At 33.0% G+C, this 24,870-nt stretch overlaps 1 protein-coding gene across 7 annotated transcripts in view; it reads left to right on the top strand.

Moving 5' to 3' along the window:
* The window catches only part of LOC140447590 (methyltransferase-like protein 22), a 540,943-nt gene that overhangs the window by 198,859 nt on the left and 317,214 nt on the right, over nucleotides 1-24,870 (top strand). For 2 of the 7 annotated variants that reach the window (XM_072540327.1, XM_072540326.1), the window contains exon 3: nucleotides 12,598-12,660. The exons of the other annotated variants lie outside the window; for them this stretch is intronic. The gene's annotated coding sequence lies outside the window, so the exon portion shown is untranslated. The remainder of the gene's footprint in view (nucleotides 1-12,597; nucleotides 12,661-24,870) is intronic. 7 annotated transcript variants of the gene reach the window in all.

Below are 24,870 nucleotides of genomic sequence, written 5' to 3'. Positions count from 1 at the left end.
ATGGTTGGCCATTATATTTTCTATTTCTTCGTCTCCTGTTGTGATTGTTTTTTTAGGTCTTCATTAAGTTTGTTTTCTACTTTTTCTTTATTAGCTTCGTTTCGAAGTATTTCAATATTTCACTTCTTTGGTTTATTTCTGCGTATTGTTTTTAGTTTTTGTCTGAGCTTGATAACGACTTTATTGGGGTCTGATTCATACCTCGGTAGGTTTTAGCACTATGGATACTTAATTTAAATCCATGATTAATTAAAGCAAAATCAATTTAATTCCTTACAATCTTGTGATTATTTTTTTGAGATGATTTCCATGTATAGATATAAAATAATTAATATAATTAAAACAACCACTATATTTTAAAATCATTTTGTAAGATACTAACTACGTGGGTTGCACCGTTTTAAAATCCCCGATTGACTTAGAATCGTAAGGAGGTCAACCTTAGCTAAAGTATCACCTTTTCACCACCACAAAGACAATCATGAAGATCCCTACCGTGACTAGCTCTTCTCAGAGGTAGTTCGGCTAATCCCTAAAACAAACAATGGTAGCAAGAACTATCACAAGAGAGACCCAAGCATAACACAAACATTTAAACAAACATGTTTTAATAAATAAATTGGCAGATTTGTCTCTATGTTATATAAAGTCCTGTACAAGATGGCTGAAGACCTAAAAAATGACTGAAGTTCCAAAGAAACTTAAATGGCTGAAGGTTTAAAGGTAAAATGGTGGCCGAAGGCCTTAATAATAAATAAAATGTTCTTATTAAATACCTAACTTATGTTGTTTTCAATGTAGGGCTACTGGGTAAAAAGTTGACAATGTTATCGTTGTTTCTGCTATATAAGGTTAATTACTAGTGGACGATCCGAAATTTAAGAGGTGAGAAATTTGTGTTTTTGAAACATGTCTTCATTAAGGGAATAAACCCCCGATACTTCAAATCCTTTAAGAATATTCGATGGACAAAAAGCTTTTGGAAACGCTTTCCATATTAACTCTGCAACGTCGTAGATACTTATAGGCTGCCCTGGGTGCATAAGCATCCATTCTCTACAAGCTGTATTGTAATACGTTTTCAATGGCCCAAAGACAGTTCTGTCGAGCGGCTGAAGCTTGTGGCTTGTGTGAGGATGGAAAGTTACCAATGTTATGCCATTGTATAGACAAAACTGAATCACTGGTATATTAACGTGACTATCATGGTTGTCAAGAAGTAAAATAACTGGGTCTTCAATAGATGGTTGTACATGACATTTAAAATGCTCCAGGTACTGCAAAAAAGTGACTCATTAGACCAGCCAGATGAATTGGCACCTCCAACTGTGCCTACAGGAGCTCCTTTTAACATATGGGAAATGTAATCTAGGAAACACCATCATAGGTGGAATATGAGTACCAGAGGCATTTACTGCCGCAATTAGAGTAATATTCTGTTCTCTTTCTCCACTTGTCATCTGTCCAAGTTGTTTTATGCCTTTTGGACCAAATATTTTAAGAGGGACATGGACGGTTATAAAACCAGATTCATCACAGTTCCAAATTTTGTGTGGCGAAAATTCATTTAGAGACAGAGCTTTCTTGTAATTTGTAAAAAATGAGCTGACATTGGCTTTATTAAACGAGGTGGATTTTGCTAGGCTTGTAGGCTCCGCTTTTCGAAGTGATAATTATACTGTGTAACACCTTAGGAAATATCTTAGCCATCCTTTACCGGCTTTCTTATTTTGCTCCCATGATGATGGAAACTTTTTATCATTTGCAAGAGCGAATTGGTAAGCAAAACAACGAACATCCATTCTTGTCAAGCCGTAGTGAAGGCGTGCTGCTGTTATTAAATAATCTTTCATACCATTTTCTTCTTTAATTGAAAAAACTTGTTGACATTTATTGCTCGCTTCATAACAAAACTCCGCCGTACCTACACATTATAACAGCGAGAAGCTTTCCGTATGAACAATTCACCATTGAGAGCTTTTTCTATTGCACACTTGGTATTGCTTGGATTAATAGGTCGTCTTTTATTTCCGCTTATGCTGCAAGTCATGGTTACCATGAAAAAGAAAACTTAATTTAGTATTTATTTAAAAAAGTATACTTATACGTATATAAAAACGACACAAAATCAGATAATAAAATAATTCAAAAATTATGACATGGTCCGGTCCAAGGTACAAGCCCTAAACTAGGTCTGAGGTACAAAGTGGTGACGTCCTGATTTCTTATTAAATAAAACAAGTGAAAAATATACTTTAAGGCAAGTAACTATTTATAGCAAATAAAAATGTAAACTACAATTTATAATTAAGCATAAAATTGAGTACAAATTACTTACCATCAGATAGGATGATTGCAGATTTGCAGATTGCAAAATAAACTAAATTTTTACACAGCTACACCAAAATAAACATACACAACACTGGTCATCCAGATATTCATTCATAACGTTCAAGTAACACTTTATCGCCCTCTATGACTGGTGGGAACAATTAACTATTGCCGGTAACCGTTAAATTCTTTCTTTGTAGTAGTATTAGCAAGTGGACCGAGGTACACGCATATCCAAGGTACAACACCTTCCCCTACAATCAATAAATAATATTACTTACATTTTAATATGCTCAAGTTGTGTACTAAAATATATCATATCACTACGAATTCTTTTTTGATATTCGACAGAGTAGTAACTTGAAGTTTTGGCATCCACCTCAAAATCTATTAAGATTTCAATTTGTTCATTCAAAGCTTTTAATCAATAATAAGCATGCGATGAAAAGTAACAATTTATCATTATTGTTTGTGAACTAAACATAAACGAATGGGGTATTATAAACAAGAAAAACACAATTAGACAGGCAACCCTTACTTGAAAAAAATCTTTAATTATTTTATAGTAAAGTTGTTTTTTGTGGTTAATTAAAGTACATTAGTATTTCTATGAAGTAGGGATATCGATAAGAAAATTATTTCTTCTTTTTCTTCTACTTCTTTCACTTTATAAACAATTCTACTTGTTCATTGGCGAATTAATATCTCTATGGAAGGCTCACTCCATCTTTTGCGTCCGATACTTCTACCGATTCGTGACTTATCTCTTACTATTTTGACGACATGGGTCTCCCCCGATCTGGTTATGTGGTTATTTCATTATTTTTTTTATTTAGTGTCCATTCGTTTACACACTCTATCTTACATTTCCTTCTAATGTCTTCACTTTCGTTTCGATCTCTCAGCGTATTTCCTCTAATTCTTCTCAGTACTCTCATCTCTGCCATTTCCAGTATCCTTTGTGTTTTGGCTGTGTCAGGTCTTGTTTTTGAGGCATATGTCATTATTGGTCTTATATTGGCTTTATAAATTCTTGACTTTATCTCAGTGTTAATGTGTCTGCTGGCTGTCTGTTGCTCTTTGTACTTGATTTCCCACTTCTTTGTCCAGGTCCCCATAGAGGGACAGTGTAATTCCAAGTAAATTAATTGATATATGGATATTGAAACGTCGAGATATCTGGGGTATCGACAAGTTAGTAGACAAAAAATTAAAAAGTAGAATGTGTACTCCAATTATTTTGGTTTTTACGACAAAACCAAAACAATAAACAAAAATAAAGGATGGTTATATTTAAATAACTTACAGAAAATATTATAGAAGGTAACAATTTTTTAGCTAGAGAGTCTTTTGATGTGTTAACATAAGAAGTCAACATAAGAAGTATTCACTTAATTTCAGGTATCTTTTCATTAAAATAATTTTCTCTTTTTTTATTTTTTCGAAAACATTTCTTTCTCGGTGAATACTCTGTGAATGGCCGTTCAACCGGAATGATAAATAATTTGTAAAACTTGATAAATGTATTGGTGTTAATAGACTGATAAGATATGATCTTGTATCTTACTCGACGAAAACTTTGTGATACATATTATGTGTAACTTAACTAATCATCATTCGCGTCTTTTACGTAGACCTAAAATTTCAAAATCGATAATTTTTAGTCTCTTTCCTAACCTCCCAAAGTAAGCTACTATATGCAGGCACGTTCGGTGATGCAGGTCTTCTACTTTTTTTTCTGTCGTCTGGATCAGAGCTCAATATAATTATGTCTTGATTAGAGCATAACTTAATAATGCCTGGAACTGAGCATATCATAATTATACCTAAATAGCTATAAAACAATTCATAAACACATAAATTAGTTTTACTTCTTTTTTATAGTGTATGCTATAGCTGTCTAAAAGTTATGCATGTGAAATGTAAAATCAAATTTTATATAAGACTTTGATAGTAAAAAGACTACGGTATGTAATTTTATGTCATGAAAGTCGAGCTTCCAGACATAGGAGTATCATATAGCTTCTGGAAGTTTGGTATCGAATATTTTAATAAGCAAGTACACTGCCAGAATATCTATGTTTTTATAGTTGATCGGTTGCCAAGATATAGTAGTGAGCTAATACGTCAAGCCTCAATATTAAAATTAAAAACTTTAAATTAATTATAAACAGTTTTTTAAAGATTCTAAAATATTAACTTAAATTTCAGCCTTTCATTTAAACACAAACAAAAACACACTACAATAAGGGATTTTATTATACTGTTTGTAGTATGATTATAAGTAACTAACAGGAATGAGAAAAACAGTTTAAATTATGCTACAAAGAGATGAAAGTGCTGCACTTATAACAGACATAAACCAGAAAATGCAGGAATGGACATAATATACAGCACAGCTTTTTGAAAACAAAGAGAGAACACAAGCAACAAAAAAATTTAAAGATTATACTGGGCATGGAATTATAAGAGAAGAAATGAAATATACATTTAAATAAGTTAAAAGTGGAAAATCTCCCAGGCCTGATAGAATTCCAATCGAATTAGTCAAAATTGTGGATATTGAGTCAATTTACTTATTTTTAGATCTATTTAACACCATAGAGCAGAAATAATACCTGAAGATTGGTTCCAAACAATGTGATGTTTTCTAGGCTGTTGCTTAATATCTTTGTTTTGTCGAGATTCATTTTTAATCCTATTTGATTCGATTTGTGATTTAAATCTTGTAGCATTGATTTTAGTTCATGGATATCTGTGCTTATTAGTACTATGTCGTCTGCGAAACGCAAATGGTTAAGATATACTCCATCTATTTTTAATCCCTTTTCGACCCAATTTAGTTTTTTGAAGACATTTTCTAATGCCAAAGTAAATAACTTGGGTGAGATGGTGTCACCCTATCTCACGCCTTTGCCAAGGTCTATTTTCATAGTTTCCAGATCATCATCTATTTTTACGTGAAAAGTAGCATCATCGTATATATTCTTAAGGAGGGCAGCATATCTTGAATCTACTCTGGCGTCGTCCAATGCTGTTAAGAAAGCCCATTTCTCGATACTGTCGAATGCTTTGTGATAATCGACAAATGCCAGATGTAGTGGTATGTTGTACTCTATTGTTTTTTCAATAACTGTCCGGATTGTTTGCAAGTGATCGATAGTGCTAAAACCCTTACGAAAGCCTGCTTGCTCCACCGGTTGGTATGCATCTAGCTTAGCTGTCAGTCTATTTGTTATTATTCGGGTTAGTAGTTTGTAAAGGTGTGACAACAAGCTTATTGGTCGGTAGTTTTCTATATTTGTGGCGTCTCCTTTTTTATGGAGTAGAATGACTTCCGCATTTTTCCATGCTTTTGGTATTTGTCCTTCCAATAGGCATTTATTCAGTAATGCTCTCATTGCCTCTTCTAATGCAGTGCCTCCCATTTTTAGCATCTCTGAAGTAATTTTATCTTCTCCTGGTGTTTTCCCATTTTTCATTTGTTTTAGGGCGGCTCTAATTTCTGATGTTATTATTTCAGGGAGATCCTCTGAACCCACATTTAAGATATGTTTTGTTGGTATACCGTGGTTCGGAATAGTAGAAGTATACAGCTTCTCGTAAAATTTTCGGATTTCTCTAACGATCTCTTCCTTATGCGAGCACAATGTTCCACGGTCGTCTTTTATCTTTATGATTTTATTCCTGCCAGCGGATTTACATGTTTTTAGTACTTTCATGTTCTTATTGTTCTCTATGGTTTCAAGAATCTGGTTTGTTCTATAAGCTCTGAGGTCTTTTCGAATATTTTTCTTAACGCTTCTGTTGAGCGATTTATAGTCCGGGTTATCTCTGTTCGTTCTTCTTCTTTTCTCTATCTGTTCTAGAGTCTCGGGTTTTAGTTTAGCTTCTTTTTGTTTTCTTATTCTGCAACAAAGTTTCTTAGTGACTGTTTGTATGTCTTTAGTTATTTTCTCAGCTAGTTCATCTATATTCTTGTGCTCAAAGGTATTTGCTACTAGTTTCCGTGCTAATTCCTCTTGATATTTCTCTTTATTACTGGCTAGGATGTCTGCCGTCGGTAAAGGGTTTGTTGTTAATAGTTTTCGTCTTTCTCTCTTTACGTTAATATGTATATCGGCACGAACTAGTCTATGGTCACTGCCAGTATTAAATTTGTTCAGCACCTCGATGTTTTTACATATTGATCTATCACTGGAAAGGATAAAATCTATTTCATTCTTAACCTGACCGTTCGGGCTACGCCATGTCCACTTTCTTTGTATTTGTTTTTTATAGAACGTGTTCAGGCAAAACATTTTTTCGGTTCTTATGAAATTTGCTAATGTCTCTCCTCTGGTGTTTCTGTTGCCTAGACCGAAGTTTCCTATGTAGTCTGAGTCGCCTGGTATTCGCCGCCCTATTTTTGCATTAAAATCTCCGGTGATGATAACATAATGTGTTTTTTCTAGGTCTTTAGCTCGTGTTATATCTTCGTAGAGTTGTTCTATTGACTCGTCATCCGCAGTGGAAGTTGGAGCATAGCAGTGTATTATTTGTAAGCTATATCGTTTATTCAGTTCTAATACAAGATATATCACTCTTTCCGACACTGCTGAGTATTTTACAATCTGGTGTTCTATTCTTCGGTTGACCATGAAAGCCACTCCTCCTTGACCGTGGCTCTTCTGAATTATATTGGTATAAAGTGTGCCCAGATTTTAGGGTGGTCTTTTTCTCTCCTTGAAGTCTCGTTTCACATAAGCTTACAATATCCCATTTAATAGCCCCTAGTTCCTGCTCTAATTCCTCTAGATGGTCGTTCGTTCTCATGGTTCTAATGTTGTATGTAGCAAATTTAAATTTTTGAGAATTAATTTGTTTATTATTGTCATGTATTTTCGATCTTCTGCCTCCCCCAGAATCCGTGAGGCAGTCCATATTGGAGTGGGATTCTGAGTTATAAACTCTACCCACCTGGGGTACTTTATTTTTGAATCTCGATGTATACATGGATATATTGAAGGGAAAATGGCAATTAAAACGCCACGATTGGCGAGCGGGTTGGCGAGTTGACAAGGATGTAGGTGAGGATGAATTGGGAAAGACAGGAAAGGGTATAAGGACCCGACTCCCTCGAATGAGATGGAGGGATGTCAGGGGCTAGCATGGGGCAGGGTCACCAAGCCCTGTAGTAGCCTATCCTCTACGGGGATCGTAAAGGAATGCCACCCGCTACCCCTATATTAAGCCTAACTCTTTTTAATCTAGAAATAAGTGATTTATGTTCTGGTATAATTTCCCCCATTAGGCATGTCGTGTTTGCAGACGATCTAATAATTTGCTACTATTGACGATTTGTCTCTACAACTTCTAAGCTTATTCGATTCGTAGTAAATACTCTAACTAATAAAACAGGCTCCATAGGCTTATCGTTATCATATAAAAAATCAAAAATAATAAAATTTAGTAGACGACCTCCCTCCCCATCTCCTAGTATTATGATTGACAAAGCTTATTCTCTCGCTGTCAGAGAATGTAAAGTATTCTGTTTAACGTTTGATTCTCGACTTACCTGGAAGCAACATATATTAGAAATAAAAGGTCGAGTATACAAAAGACTAAGTGTTATCAAAACTCTTTGGCACTATCATTGGGGTGCAGATCAGAATTCCCTTCTTAAGATATACAGATCTCTTACAGTTCGTTGCAAACTGAACTATGGTTCGTACAGATACATCAGTGCTTCTAAAACACATCTTAACCTTGTAAATTTGATATATAATACAGCTCCCCGTATTTGTATATACGCTTTCTGATCTAGCCCCGTAGAAAACCTATGTTGCGAAGCAAATGAACCCCTTCTTTTGATTAGACTGGAGCAACTACTACTATCCTATGCAGTATCTATTTCTTTTAACCACTCTTATCCATTATATCCTCTTTTTACATCATTCGCGAATATACTGCAAGACTTCTTTAAATTATCATCATTAAAATCCATCTCACTAATTTGGCAGTTACTTGATGACATCTCTCTATCACAAACCATTTAAATTTTTCTATGCCTATATCCTCCTTGGTCTACAGTTAATATTCAATGTAACACATCACTTACAAAATACGATAAATTTACAACTCCCAAGAAACTCATTATAAAAACTTTTAGAAATTATCTTTACAAAGAAATACGATAAACAATTAATAGTACTGTACACTGATGCATCAAAAAATGATAAAGGAGTAGGCTGTTCTGTTACACCACATGCTCTTATCACTTTATCCTTTATTCCCTTCTTTTGCAGTGTTCCTACTATCGAATTATTTAGTATACTTCAAGCTATCAAATACATTTCATCAATAAATAAGCAGATTGCTATATGCACAGACTCTCTAGCCTCAATCCAATCTATCCAAAATGATTTTACTGATCATCCTATCGTCCAAAAGATCCGTGACCATTACCAACTTATCTTTTTCCAAAATATAATAGTTACTCTAATCTGGTTACCATCCCATATTGCAATGAACTTGCAGACCACCACGCAAAACACTAACAACTGATCCCAATGTTAATATCCAAATTAGTAAGGACTTAAAATCACAAGTTAAAAGAAGAACAAGAACCCAATGTCAACAGCACTGGGACACCAACTGCTCAGCTTTACATCAAATACAAGACAGTCCTCCTATTTTTGGAACTACAAGTTTGTCCAGACGAGATGTTATCGTGGCAAGGAGACTTCGGATCGGACATACAAAATTAACACATGGTTACCTGATGTTATCCAGCAACCGACCTACTTGTCAAAGCTGAAAATAACAACTGACAGTAAATTATATACTCATCCAATGCCATTAATATTCTGCCAAAAGACAATTTTATCGCCTCAAATCAAATATACAAGATATCCTAAGTAATGCTGATCAAGTAAACTCCGTCTCAAAATATCTTAAATATATTCAGTTGTATTATAAAATATCGTCGATGATACGGCAATAAGTCCTATGTCAAAAATTTCGGTTATTTGGTTTATCTAACCAACACTGTTATTATGACCTTCACTATGCACCTGCAAAACGTTCCATGTAAATATTCGATTACAAACTAGATTTTAAAACTATTGCAAAACGTTATAAGTCGGCCGGCGCGGCGTGAGTAACTGCAATACGTTTTATGTGACAACGTATTTTGCTTAAAGATAGTGGAGTGTGTATTATCGCTGATAAATATTGAAAACTATTGGTAAGTATAACTGAAAATACAATTTATTATCATTTATGATAATATTACATCCTAATCATATTTAAATCTGTATATTTTACTACTGATTTAAGAAAATATTTCGTTACAATAGAAATTAACCTCACTTTTACTAAGTACAATTATTCACTCCTTAATTATTTTGTATTATGCTTATTAATAGTAGCTACTACACAAAACAGAAGTATAATTTTTGTTTTTTGCTTGCTGTAAATACTAAAATTAATGTAAATAACTTTAAATGTGAAACTACAAAACGTTTTATGTGTACGTTGACTAAACTTGTTATGACATAGAACATATTGCATTTAAATTTTAATTTTTAATATTTTTGTTTCAGAGCAACCTGCGTATATATTAACTATGAATCGAGCTACGAAATTGGTTAGTTTGGCTCTAGATCAACATCAGCAGACAATCCTAGATGAGAGCACCGGAGAACTGAAAACAAAATTCCGATCTAAAGACTCGTCTGACAAAAGTGTATGTTGTGATCCAGTACCTACAGGATTCAGCAATTCTGGCTCAGACTATGCCCCTGATGATATTAGCCTGCATTCTGCTATATCGGATGACAGTTCTACTAAAGAAGAGTGGGATCCTGTTACTGGTAATTTATTTGTAGTTGCGACTAACGATGGCCGTCGGAAGAAACGTCCAAAGAAAGGGCAAGGTGATTCAACTAAGTGGAAACGTGCAAAAAATGCTTTATCTAGGCTTAAGGGTGAATCGTACCTGGGCTTTCAAAAAAAAAGATGGAAAATATAAACAAACCAGCATAAAACCAGGAAAAACTTTGAAATTACGTTGTAGTGGGCATACAGCAGTACAAAACATTGGAGGTCCTCGGCAAAAGTTCCAGTGTTCCGAAATTGCAGAATAACAGCGGAATTCAATATTTAAACATTTTTGGGTAATTAAATCTTGGGATTCTAGAGAAATTTACATACGCAGTCTTGTATTAATAGGATCGCCACGATACTCAAGAAAGTCTAAAGATGCTGCATGCAGGAAAAACATTTCATTTAAATATTTCTTGTCTATGAAGGAAAGTACACCTAGATTACACGTTTGTAAACAAATGTTTATATCTACATTAGGTATTGGATAACGGCAATTGAGAGACTGGGTTCTACAAAATATAACAGTCAGCCATACCACCAAAGAAGTAAGTAGAACTAATGAAGAAAAAGAAAAATTTGTAACAGAATTTCTCAATAGCTTTGGCTTTAACTATATTTGGAACCAGTGTGGGAAAGTTAAATGCATCTGTTTAACGAATATTTGAGTCAGAGTAACATCGTACTATGCTCCCGTCGATTTTTTATGAAAATTTTCCATAACTTAAATGTGACAATATTTTCTCCACGAAAAGATCAGTGTGACCAGTTCAGTGCATTTAAACACGGCAATCTTTCACAAGAAGTTTATAATATTCATACTAATAAAAAAGATAGAGCCCGAACAGAGAAAGGTGATGATAAAACCAAATCTGAGGATAACACCTTATTCTTTGCAGTAGACGTTCAAGCTGTTTTGTTATCACGAAGGTTACAAGCTTCATCTACATATTACAAAACAAAATTGAAAGTTTACAATTACACTATGTATAATTTAAAAACGAAGGAAGCCACATGCTGTATTTGGTACGAGAGTAACGGCTGTTTGGATAGCAATGTTTTTGCATCCATTTTGGTTTAATACCTCGAAGCTGAAGTAAATCAATGTAATCCGTCAAAAATAGTGATATGGAGCGATGGATGTGGGTACCAGAATCGATCTGTTACCATATCAAATGCTCTGTTATAACTGGTAATTCACAAGAAGGTTACAATACAACAAAAGTATCTGGAGGTCGGTCATACGCAAATGGAGGTGGACTCAATTCATAGCAGCATAGAAAAAAAATTACCCAGGCGTCGAGATATTTTTGTACCGGCAGATTATGTTAATATTATAAAATCCTCTAGACAGATCCCAGAACCCTACAACGTGTTTTTTATCTTAATTATGCAGATTTCAAAAATGTTGTGGAAAGATACACCAGTATTAGACCTGGAAATAAAAAAGGTGATCTATGTGTTAGTGATCTCGTGGGACTTCAAGACTCCGTGGAACGGGTAATAAAATATAAAACTGATTTTGACACGGAATGGGCAGATTTACCTAGAAGACCTAAACAACTGAACACCTCATCAAATAAAATACCCTTATATCAAGCACCATTACTAATAGAAACTTCAAAATTTGTTCATTTACAAGAAATGAAACCATTAATACCAGGTGATCATCACCATTTTTATGACACCTTACCACACTGATGCTTAAATACACTACCTGTTTGCATATTAAATCTTTTCGTTAAAACTTTTTTTTATAAAACTTTTTACCTACCATTGTTTTTTTAAAGTGTCACAAATGAAATTTGAAATTTGTTTTAGTGTATGTTAATATTACCCGCAGCTAAACTTAAATTTTTATTTGCACATGTTTTGTAGTAAGGAAAGGTTAATTCTATTTATTTTCCTTTCTCTTTTATTCTTTGGGTTTATTTTAACTTATGGCTACCTCATTTGCAATAGGTTCTATGTCACCAGCCTTACCTAAATGTGTAATATCTATTTATAGCAATACATTCTATGTAGTCCTAACTCTTTCCACATTAATGTCTTAAATATAGTTATTATTATTTTCAATATATCCCAAAAAGTAAGATAATACCACACAATAATATAACAGTTTTGAAGAGTTTTTCAAATATCACGTTTTTTGCCTCTCCTGAAAATTCTTAATTTTTGACAGAGGACATATTGCCGTATCACCGACGATATGTATAATTTCATTATACGATAACATTTTGTATTTTGTAACATTTATTGTAACATTTTTTCTTGTGTAATCGTCCTTGGGCAAGTAGCCGAGCACACTAATTTAAACAAAAAATATTCTGATGAATCACCAAATTGTATTTTAATGTTTTAACAAAAAATTTTCTTTATACAATTTGTTGTCTTTTACAGTTTTTGTTTTTAACATTATAACTTGTAAGTTATACAATCCAAATGAAGAATCCATTAATAATGGTAAGTCGTAATTTTTTTTATTTTTACCTACATTAAAATTTTTTTTTCTTTCACTTTACTTATTTATATTCGCACAAGATATTACATCTTATTTTAAAATCAACAGATACTGTTGAACATTCGGCGCCTTGTCTAAAATGTTTTTTTTCATGTATTATGAACGACCGAAGACGTCGACCTGACAAAAAACGTTCAATTTCCCCAGGAAAGATGTGTCGATCGCTCTTTCAGAAAAAATGGTGAATTCACATCGATAGTATTATAAAGCATCGAAACTTTGACAGATTTTATGCGGGATTTGTCTTCGATACATTTGTTGTCATAATCATTTGTTATACGAGATACATAAAGTCTTGAATAGTAAATATATTTTTTTAAAATATAACTAATATAAATAAAACCCGATAGTGGTACAAGATATGAGGCCATTATTTGCAAAACTTGTTTTTTGCCCGAAAGTCATTGTTGGGAAATCGAAAAAAAAAAAAAAACGATTAACGGCCGAGTAGGGTTTAGCTCACAACGTAAAGAATTTTAATAATGTTGCTTAGAGTTTTTAGCAATAGAAATTAGAAGTTTCTAGCCTAAAATATTTACAGATTTTTAGAAAAAAAAAATTTATTGCAAACAACCAGTTTTGCAAATAAATATATAAAATAATAACAAACCGTATTTCGTTCAATAAAAAACATGAGGGATTTATTCATGAAAATAAAACTTTAAGATTTTTAGTCATATAAAGAAAATGTTTAAACAAAAAAAAATCAAAAGCAGTCTTAATTATTCATGCTCAGACGAAAAAACAGTCATTTTCTTAATTTTGGCAACCATCAACGGTTTCTTTTGGTGAGGTAGAATCGGTCTTCAAGTGTTCTTTGTAAAAATTTAGTTTAGACACTATTAATAGTCACTTAATCCCCCAGTAATTATTTTCTCAGTGGTAATTTCTTAGGAGCCATTGAAGAAAGAGAAAAATTTTTCTTACAAACACTTTTAGCTTTTCCAACGTCATTTCGGTAATTGGGTTTACTTTGGACTAGAACATTGTTGCCTTTTTTGTAAAAAATAAACTTTATTAAATTCAAAGTGCCATGAACTAGACAGCTTAATAACTAGTTTTGTTTGTGTCCTCCAATCAAACACATCCAAATCCATACCGATTTTTCGTATAGTGGAATGCTTTCTGATCGTCGTAGCCACTAATTTCCACGATAACAGGCATTTTTATAATGTCTTTTTCTATAAGGCCGAAAATACGATTAGGCGGAATAAAGGAATGACGATCGGAAAAATTAATTCAATTTGTTTAATATGATTCGGCGATTCTTCTAGAAGCCAATAAGCCAACATTGCCATCATATTCGAATTTTTGTTTTGTCCGCCGCAACCATCAGCGAAAAAACGTACTGTTTCTATGATGACATCAAAATCAAAATTCTTTGGAGCATGTTGCAAAGCTGACGCTATTGTATTAGAATCTTTTTGAGAGTCAATTTCTGTCCACACGTAAGAAAACACATTTGTTGGTCTTAGTTTATTGGTAGAAGTTCCAGCAACAACTATAAAATTATTATAGTTTATTTGTGTTGGGTTTTGGAGTTTTAAGGAGTTGGAAAAAGGCCTTTACTTCTACGATATGAACACGATTCTCAGTGGCTAACTTTTGCCGAACAGCTAAAGAAGTTGTTACTTTCAATTGCTTCTTTGTTCTCAAGCAAGTGGAGCAATAGTTAGTCAGCGGAGTTCTAAAAGCGATGTTGTAGTTAACATTCACATACTTTCAAAAATAACTAATCTTCACATGTATAGGCTGAGGCACTCTTCAAAGATAATGGTCGAAAAGTTTCTTAAAACTCAAGTCACATGGCAAGTAGAATCTCACGCTTGTCTTGATTCTACAGTAATGAGACTCTGTACAAGTTATGGATTCTATAAATTTTTTGATGCAGTTTCTTTTTTCTTCATTTTTTGGACCCACTCTATTGCCACCTCTACGTTCCCTGGGTAGCTCCCCTGTGATAACAAAGTTTCTTACAATTCTTTGTTTGCGGTCCTTGCTTAAATTTGCGATTCCTAGAAACGACTTGGCACATACTCTAATCATCTTACCCTCACTCAAACATACATGATATTTTATCGACATTGAAGCATGATTAGATTTCGCTCTTTTTGGTTTTTGTCCCTTACAACAAGCCAATATCAGAAGGTCTTGTTTACTTTTATCTTTTGACTGATAAAGGTAGGTACAATAATACGACAATCCGGTTTGTCCCTTATGAGACCACAAGCTGGAAACGCCTGCAGTGCTTTTGGTGTATTTCTGTAACAATACATTTCTTTTAATAAATTTTTTTGTAGCCCTACCCAACGTTAAAACGCGAAAAACAAGTGAAACTGCATAAAAATCAAACGATTGTCGCAGAAGTCTAAAATCAAAAATTTTATTATGAAGCACTTACATAGCATGTTCATACAGCATTCCCGCTATGTGTTTCTGACTGAAGAACTTTTTTGCGTCCTTTTCCCTGTTGACTAGGTTAAAAAAAACAACCATTTTCATTTACCATAAAAATAAAAAAACTGTTCCTAATTCGCCAAAATACAACTGTTTAATCGCTTAAATAATTATAAACTACTGAAACTTTGTTTCAACATAGCTGTTGTAGTTGTTTGTCACGTGAACCGTTAAAACGTTTGTAGGTTAAAATTCAAAGCAAAGAGCGAGTTCTGCAAATAACTGTAATTTTCTCGACAGGATTTGTATGCTAAAGAACGAGTTTTGGGTAATTCCGATTATATCATTCGATTCTTATTTAAAATTGAAATAAACTTATTAAAAAAATAATTTTTTGAAACTTTTGTCGATTAGTAAGTTTTGCAAATAATGGTCTCATATACGCAGTTTGAATTTTTTTAAGAAATTACAGTCTTTGAGATAAAAAAGTAGATTTTGTGTATAGCTGGTTTCTTCTACAGCTCTTTTTAGGGTGTCGAGTATGTCATGTTTTTGCAGGTCATTCGTGTTGTAACAAGCACTGTTGTAACACATGTTTTACCATTAGTTCAAAACATAGGTTTATTATTACGTTAAAGTAAATACTCATGGGTAAGTCGCGTGTGATCGATGCGAAGAAAAATTAGTGTTAAAATTATCCTTTTCTATTTTTTATTTTCGGTATTCAAGGATATTGGTGTTTCTTGACTTCGTACCGCCTCATGGGACTGCTATTACCAGTTTGTTGATATATGTAAGTAATTTTTTTGGTCGAAATATGATTTTAAGTCAGTATGTACAGACGTGTTGTTTCCTTTAGAGAATGGATTGACCAGTGCTCTTCTGGATAGTTTATCTGCAGCTTTGTTTCTCTCGATTTTATTATGGGAAGTACCTACATAGAGTTAACTTGAATGTTTTTATTTACAATTCATTTTTGAATTCTTTTTAATGGCCATTGACCTGACCTCGCTCCCTTACATGTATGGATAGAAACCGAGGCGAAGGTAGGAGCGTACAGAAGGCGGATAAAACGCCACGAATCAGGGCAAATGATACCGCGATCAAACCTGTAGAAATTATTAAAAATCATCCAGAGTTGGAAATAGTACGAGATGCAATGGTCCTTACCGTCCTTTTCCGAGAAAGGAAATTTTTTAGGAACGAATAAAACGAATCTCATACTGGCAGATCAATGCTGGTATACAGACGACTCTAAAACTGATGAAGGAGTTGGCGCTGCAGTATACGGAGAAAAACCAAGGCTAAAATTTAGTGAAAGCTAGAAATTTATGCTATAGAAATATGCCTGCAGGAACTCAAAATTGTATGTGATAGCCAGGCGGCATTAACGGCACTACAATCGAATAGGATTGACTCCAAGTTAGTTTGGAACTGTCTTCAGAATTTGATTCGGAACAAAAAAAGCAATTGAGCAAATTTACTCTGGGTGACTGGACATGCTGGTATTAAGAGAAACGAAAAAGCGGATCGGCTTACCAGGACAGAGCAAAAGAAACGTTCATAGGCCCTGAACCTGTCGCTAGCATAGCAAGAAGCACATCCAAAAGAACAATATTGGATTGGTAGAAGAATGAAACGTAACTACTGGTACGAAAAAATGGGCTTTTATACATGAACGATCGAAGAAGAGGTCCAAATATCTACTAGATATAAATAGGAATTTGGATAAAAAACATTCGTGAATGGACTCAGATATCAAATGCAGGACAATTATTCCATATTGCAGAAGATCGAGAAGTCTTCGCAACGGTGATCGCCAATGTCAGATAATTCTGATATGGCACGCGAAGAAGAAGCTAAATAGGAATGATCTGAGAATTATCGTAGGTGTCCTAATAGGTGTCGACTAAAGACTCACATGAACAAAATCGGATTCACAGAGAGTGCTAATTGCAGATTCTGCCAGGTTGATAACGAAACGGCGGAACACGTTCTGTGCAACTGTCCAGGGTTGGATTGGATAAGGCTCAATGTATTTGAGCATTATGAACTCGAGCCCTACGATTCGACCACTAGACCTAGACCTCTTAGGTCGAGTAGAAGGGTGGTTAAGCACCGACTCATATTGAACATAACCTAACCCAACCTAATTTCAGAGGTTGGGTTAGGAAAAGAAACAGAGGATTTCGGTAGTATAGTTGCTTTAATGCGGTTATTGAACTTAAGGAGTCACAGAATATTGTATATATATATCTTTGTTTAAATCTTAAATTAATATATCGCTTTTAGGATAGCGAACAGCTCAGCTATTAATATGGTGGTAGTTGATGGTAATTTGTAACTTGTGGATAATTCTTTCCAGTACTGGAAAGTTCTGCCAATAATAGTACACTTGTGAAAGCAATACAATGATTCTACAATGATTTTCCATCAAAAATAAATATTAACAACCAGTTAGCTCCGAGCATTTTAGGGTAAATAAGGGTGAGGAAAATAAAAATCGACCTGTTTCCGGATTTTTCCTTAAAGTCGCCGGTTTACGAAATAACTAATTTATGCGTTACTTTATGGACGCACTATATAATATGTTATAATACATTTAATAGTATATTACATAACGAGAGTTGTAAGAAGCTTATTACATGCGAGTAAAAAAGTTACGCACGAGCCGCGTAGCGGCGAGCGCAGTAATTTTACATGCATATAATAAGCTTCATAGTAAATTCAAACTGAAGAAATAAAAAGAAGAAGAAAGTTAGCTTGGGCAGCATTCGGTAAACTGAACTATATACTCAGAAATCAACAAATTCAATTACATCTTAGATCTAAAGTTTTTGATGCATGCATTATTCCGATATTAACTTATGCGGCACAAACATGGACAATCACAAAAAAGAATATGAATATACTTAGAGTCACTCAACACGCGATGGAAAGAGCAATGCTAGGTATATCACTTAAGGACAAGAAAACAAACACATGGATAAGACAGAAAACCAAAGAATACGCTGGACATGTAGCTAGGAGCGATCTAAACAAATGGCACAGATCAATTTTAACCTGGAGACCATACCAACACAAAAGACCCAGAGGCAGACCTCCTATGAGATGGACAGATGATCTGAAAAGGACTGCTGGGAAAAATTGGCTACAAGTAGCGTACAATAAAAAACAATGGAAAGGAAGACTTGAAGAGGCTTATGTTCAGATGTGGACGTGAATAGCTAGACGAAGAAGAAGAAAAAGATAATAAGCTTACAACTCAAGTTGTGTACTATACTTTTTCTACGATTATTTTCATTTATAAAAATAAAAATTATAACAAGTAACTTTTATTTATTTAACAAAATTCGGGAACAATTTAAATTAAACATTTATTTATAATAATTAATTGTCAAATTTTGGCAATTATTTGTAACTACACCCTTATCTGAGTTTGGCGGTTGTTCAATAATACGTGGTGAATGGTGAGATGACGTAAACTGTACGGTGTGTTCTTTTTGAACATTGGTATTTTCAGTGTATGTAAAGATCTGTAAAGTACTTTCAATTGAATTTATAATTCCATCCGCCATGTCGTTTAAGAGCCATTAAATCACCACCGGCATCTACCAAAATAGTGGCAGAAGTTCGTCTTAAAACAGTGACCTGTGTACATTTTGGGATCTGGTAACTTTAAATATTCGGCTATTTGTTTAGGAACACCGCCTATTTTGTTTAATCCTACCACCTGTTTCGTACATTTACCTCTTTGATAATTAAGAAAAAATTGATTTATTTGCTGATCGCAAATCTGCAGTCGAATTTCTATATATTGTTTGCAGATTGTATAGAAATTTCCGGAAATAACGAAAGATCTACATATTTTGGTTTTCGTATCAGAAATTATAACCAATAACATGGTACTTAAATCATCAATGTCACAAATTTTAAGATTTTTTAACTCTTGTTTCCTACAAGCTCCATATATTCCAATAAATGCAATAACAATAAAATAAAAGTATTATAAGTAGGAACATTTATGTTATACTTTTAAATAACATACTTTTATTAACAAGTACTGTACATCAGGAGCTCCGTTTAAAAAAAAGTTTTATTTCATCATCGTTGATGTAAAATTTTAGATTTTTTGTTTTTAAAACCTTCCGATTGCCTTTTTAGATAAGCTCGCAATTCCGGGTAATTTTCAATACTAACATCATTTTTCAAAGTTATAACACTTCTTAGCATAGAATATATTGCCCATAATGGGGACGGTTTAAATTTCTTAGCGATTTCTCCAAAATAAGCCAAGAGTTTGTTTTCAGAAAATGAATTTACATTATTTGTTGTATGCCAATCCATAAATTGCTGATATACCTTTTCATATCTTCCTCTAGATTTTTCTGGTTCTCGGTAGTGTTCGCAGCTAACTGCATAATATTGGGTGGTGTGCTACTAAATTCATCTTCACTCTTCGATAAACTTATTTTATTTATCTGTATTTTAATTACCACTATATTTACACTGACAGATCAATAATTTTTAATCTGTCAAAATAACGTCTGTTAATTCGTTTCCATGGTAACTCGACTAACTGACTTGGCTTATGTGATATTACACATTTTTATAGAACTGAAGCGTGATTTTTTTTATTACGTGCTAGTCATTACGTGTTATACTTAAAGTCACGTTGAGATGGCAGTGTACGGATATAGGATAACAGCGTTGCCAATTCTACTGCCATTGTAAGTTTTGCTACTTTTGTAAAATAAGCAGGGCCAAACTCACGGTAAACTAAGATATGTTTAGGTAAGCTAAAGTTGTTAATAGAAAATTCGTGAATGAAATAAATGGTAATAATTCCTAAAATGCTTTTATACATAATACCGCAGTTAATAGGGAAAAAAATATGAAAAATATTCTACAGGTTTTTTAATGTTCTAAATTGTAGATAAGGGATAACTGATGATAATTCCTTGAAGAATTACAGCCAATTTTGCTTTGTTTATTTTTTAAAGAAAGATGAAGTTTGGAAAAAATCATTTTTTTGCCTATTTTGTTCCTCGTGCATTTTAGGGAAAAATGTTTCAAATAAATGTTGCAGATCTTAAACAGTTTTTTAATTTTTTAGTTTGTAAATTAAAATACATAAACAAATGACTGAGATAATTGCAAAAAACCCCTAATTGAGGCCCCTAGAACACAAGGGTGTAAGTGCAGTTGCTTATCACTTAGCAACTGATATCTAACAACAGGCACGTACTTTTGGCTTCAAACTTTCTACATTAACAACAATAACACCATCAAAAATTACATGTCATTGAAAACATGCTGAAAACTGAAAAAGTGCTACCTAGGTTTTTAAATTTATATCGAACTTTGAACAAAGATTTTTCAAAACTTTGTTTTGGCACTTACACCCCTTGTGTTCTAGGGGCCTCAATTGTGCACTAATTTATTAAATGTTCATAACTTTATTTTTTGCATAATGACGTCTAATATAACTACTTGAAATTATGTCGATTAATGAGTTATTTAAGTGTGCTACATTTCAACCAGATCAACTAAATATTTTATTACCTTTACTGAGAAAAGAATACCCCCGAAAAACAATTTTCAATCATCTTCATTTTCATAATCTAGTTCATCTTCAGAGTCATCGTTTAATGAAATTCTAATAGGTTCAATGTCATCTTGAATGTTGTCTACTGTCCAAAAATTATTCTCCAATTTTATAACATGGTTGACGTAATTTTTCCAATGTCCATTGTTCTGTACTTTATCATAACCTTCATAAATCAATGTTTTAACGTCGTTTTGTTTGAAACTTGAATTCTTAGAGGACACGTACCGTTTCACTTCACTCCACACCATTTCTATTGGGTTCAGTTCACAGTGATAAGGCGGAAGTCTTAAGATATGTACATCTACGCGGCATTGTTCGTCACTGTGATTCCTGTATTTTTCACCAATACAATCAATTTTGTATTTGTCATAAATATTTTTAAATACATTAGCAGTTTCCAGAAGTTCATTTTTTAAGTAATCTTCTTCAAAATAAATGTCCTTTTCATAGAGCCACTCCTTAATTTGACGTTTCACCCAATATTGTTTGGGAAAATTTAATTTCCTAGAGTGATAAGATGCATTGTCCAAGATAATGACATTCTTTTTATTTTTTGGGAGATTCGGTATTAACATCTCTTCAAACCATTTTTTAAATAGATCTCCGTCCATCTCTTCATGGTAATCTTCAGCACCTTTTTTGGCAAGAAAAGTGATGTCAGCACCTTCAACAAATCCGTCTTTGTTTCCTGCATGGACTAAAACAAATCTTGGTCCTTTTCCGGTCGGAGTTTTTAAACCTGTGGTAAGTCCATTTACGAAAGCCTGTCGGCTATTTTTTATTGTTGTATCTTGCCATACTTGCCCATTGGTTATTCCAGTATTAACCCATGATTCGTCCATATAAATGATATTGGCTCCTTCGTTCCTCAGTTTCTTTATTTCCCGGAGATAGTGACGCCTCCAAGCGACTATTTCTTGTTTTTCTATTAATATTGAATTTCTACCTTGTTTGCCATATATAAAACCCATGTCGTGCAATAGTCTTCTCAACGTACTCTTGGAAAAATTCGGAAGATGCTCCATTTGCTTAATTTTTTCTAGTACTACGTCAAGGGTTGGAGGAATATTGTCCATAAAAAAACCGTGCACTACTTGTCTTATTCTAGACCGAGTTGCTTCATCATATCTATTCTCACGACTATTCAAATAACCGGTTCTTTTTTTTCTTATAGGAGTTACGAGTGGACCATTTTTACTTTCACTTCTATATCGGAATATCGTTCGCTCAGAGACTCCAGTCATAGCAGAAACTTCCCGCACTATTGTTGATACACTTTTATCATTATTACTGTTTGATAAATAGTTAAAAACATTTAACACTATTTTTTTGCATTCACTATTTAACAAATTACCGTTTTTGAATTTTATTACACTCGCGGCCATTTTGACACTGACACGACACAAACGTCTGATATCAACTGAAAATTCTTTTAATGACTCTCAAGTATTTACCTGAATTTATAATTACTGGCATTAGACAATAATTTTGAATTTATAAATAGGTATATTTTTTTAATTCTAAATTATTTTTTAATGTCTGTAACTGTAAATGCAGGTAGAGAAAGTGTGTCATTAAAAGGACATTAAGATCAAAAACGGATTATACAAATAATTATTTCATTTCCACGCATTGTAAACAATTTTGAACAGAAGATATAATTCCGAAAAGACCAGATTTCCGAAATATAACTTTCTATTTTTAAAATACCAACAGAAAAATTATATAATTAAAAAAATGTAGTATTTTTCCGTTTCACATTCATAAATATTTCCGAAATTATAATTCTTTTATAGGAGCCGGCCCATAACGTACGATTGTAGGTACGATTAAAAACTGACAACAATGTAGTTATTTCTGGCATATAGAAAGTACAGGCCTATCTCTGGAACGCTGCCATCTGAACGTGAATTATAGTATAGTATTTAACTTAAATTTACATAACTGATTTTTATACATATTTTGTAGAATATTATTTTGAAAATACTGTAATAAGTGTCAGACACTTGTCATGGACCAGAACTTTTGTCAGACGCTTTAAAGCTCCACTAAAATTAAATGAACTTTACTTACTTTTACATGTCTGATTTTTAAATATGTTATTAATGGAACTATAATAAAGTTATATTTAATCAGTCAGACAAATTAAAATGACCAAACATCCCTCAAACACAAAAATTAGTTAACCAGAAGTATGAGCGCGAGAGTGCTGTGCGCATGAGCCTCAGAGTAAAAAATTCAAATACATTAAGAATACTTACTGTTTTTGATCCGATTAAATATTTTTGCATCTCTATTTAAAAATCAGACATGTAAAAGTAAGTAAAGTTCATTTAATTTTAGTGGAGCTTTAAAGCGTCTGACAAAAGTTCTGGTCCATGACAAGTGTCTGACACTTATTACAGTATTTTCAAAATAATATTCTACAAAATATGTATAAAAATCAGTTATGTAAATTTAAGTTAAATAGCTCTTACTTTTAGTTACCTTTCTCACCTGGTACCTGCCCAGGTGTCACTCAGCAAGTTTCATAAATACGCAGGTATTCAAAGCACACGAGACGCTACTCAGACTCTAAGGTTTCATGTGTGTGAAAATAAGTTATGTCTGATCGCTCTGGGATCTTACTCTATAAGTAATTTTATTTGCAGTTTATGTAAGACTAATATTAAAAGTGACATTCGTCACTTGAACCCAACTTTAGCCCGTGAGTGATGACCCGATATTTTTCAATACTCAGTTATCTGTCTGATATAACAGAAATTATTCTAGTACTTTCCATTAGTATATGGCGCTTGTCTATTGTTTTGTATATAAAATAAATATATATATATATATATATATATATATATATATATATATATATATATATGTATATATATATATGTATATATATATACATATATATATATATATATATATATATATATAATTATATATATATATATATATATATATATATATATATGTATATATATATATATATATATATATATATATATATATATATATATATATATATAAAACATAGACCCTTGGTAAAGTACTTTTTCATTGCCTAATTTTATTACAGATACATACCTTTGTTTTTACACAGTCTCACGGAAATACGAGGATACTTTACCTTCTTGTACCTATATAGGCTGGATAGGTTGAATAGGCTTAGGTTGAATATTTGGGAATATAGAAATGGCTCTTATTAGTCATGTGTGCTTCGGAAATAAGCATAACATCTAGATTATGAGAGTAAATAATTCGTGGATTCCAAAATATAATATGTCAAATTCTTAAATGTAAAATTCAAGGTTTAATATTTTTATTTATAATTATAACAAAACTATAACGCACAGTTCCGTATACCCACAAAAAATCTTAGAACAACACTATTTTTTATGATGACCCAGATAAGACAAAAAGTTATCCACTTCAACAAAAATGAAATAAGTGGAACGCCATCAGTGCAGTGAACACTTCAAAGCCCATTTGTCTCCGTTATTGATTTTCTGTCACCATGTACGATGAAAAAAAAAATAAATGAACAGCTCTAATTATACCTTTCTACGTGGAAAAGCTCTTACACGGTATTATTGTATCTCGGGTATTATATTTATTTTAGAACATTTGGACGGTTATGTAGACTAACAGCGTTGTTATTTTCCAGTTGCGATTCAAACACAATTAAAAGCTGTTTTTCAAACAGATCAATTTGAAAATTAAAAATATATTAAGAGGAAGATGTAATATAGGCGGTTGATCAATGTTTATTTATTTATAAAGCTCTGCAGGCTATTTAGGCCTTGGGCCAAAGTAGTATTACATTATGTTTTTCAAACTTTATTACTGAATTTGTAACAATATAACTACCTCCTAAAGTTGTTTAAAGCCAATGTAGAACAATAAAACTCTGTGTAAAACTTTGTGTGCCAATTCTTAGGCCACGTCTAGCTCAGTGTCTTAGGGTTGAGAACATCTTTTCTTAGTAAGTAAAGTAAATTTTAGATTTAAGATCAAGTAAATCTTAAAGATGAGTTTGGCTGGAACAAATCAACCAAGATATTAACTAATCGTATTTATTACACATAAAAAAATCTTGCCTAAAGCTGTAAAAGAATTTTAAAATGATACTTATGGCTTCATGTGGTTG

This window comes from Diabrotica undecimpunctata, chromosome 8 (assembly GCF_040954645.1).
Source record: "Diabrotica undecimpunctata isolate CICGRU chromosome 8, icDiaUnde3, whole genome shotgun sequence".
In the NCBI taxonomy this organism is placed as follows: Eukaryota; Metazoa; Arthropoda; class Insecta; order Coleoptera; family Chrysomelidae; genus Diabrotica; species Diabrotica undecimpunctata.
The sequence above is the reverse complement of the archived record's forward strand: the minus strand, read 5'-3'. Positions and strand labels throughout refer to the sequence as shown.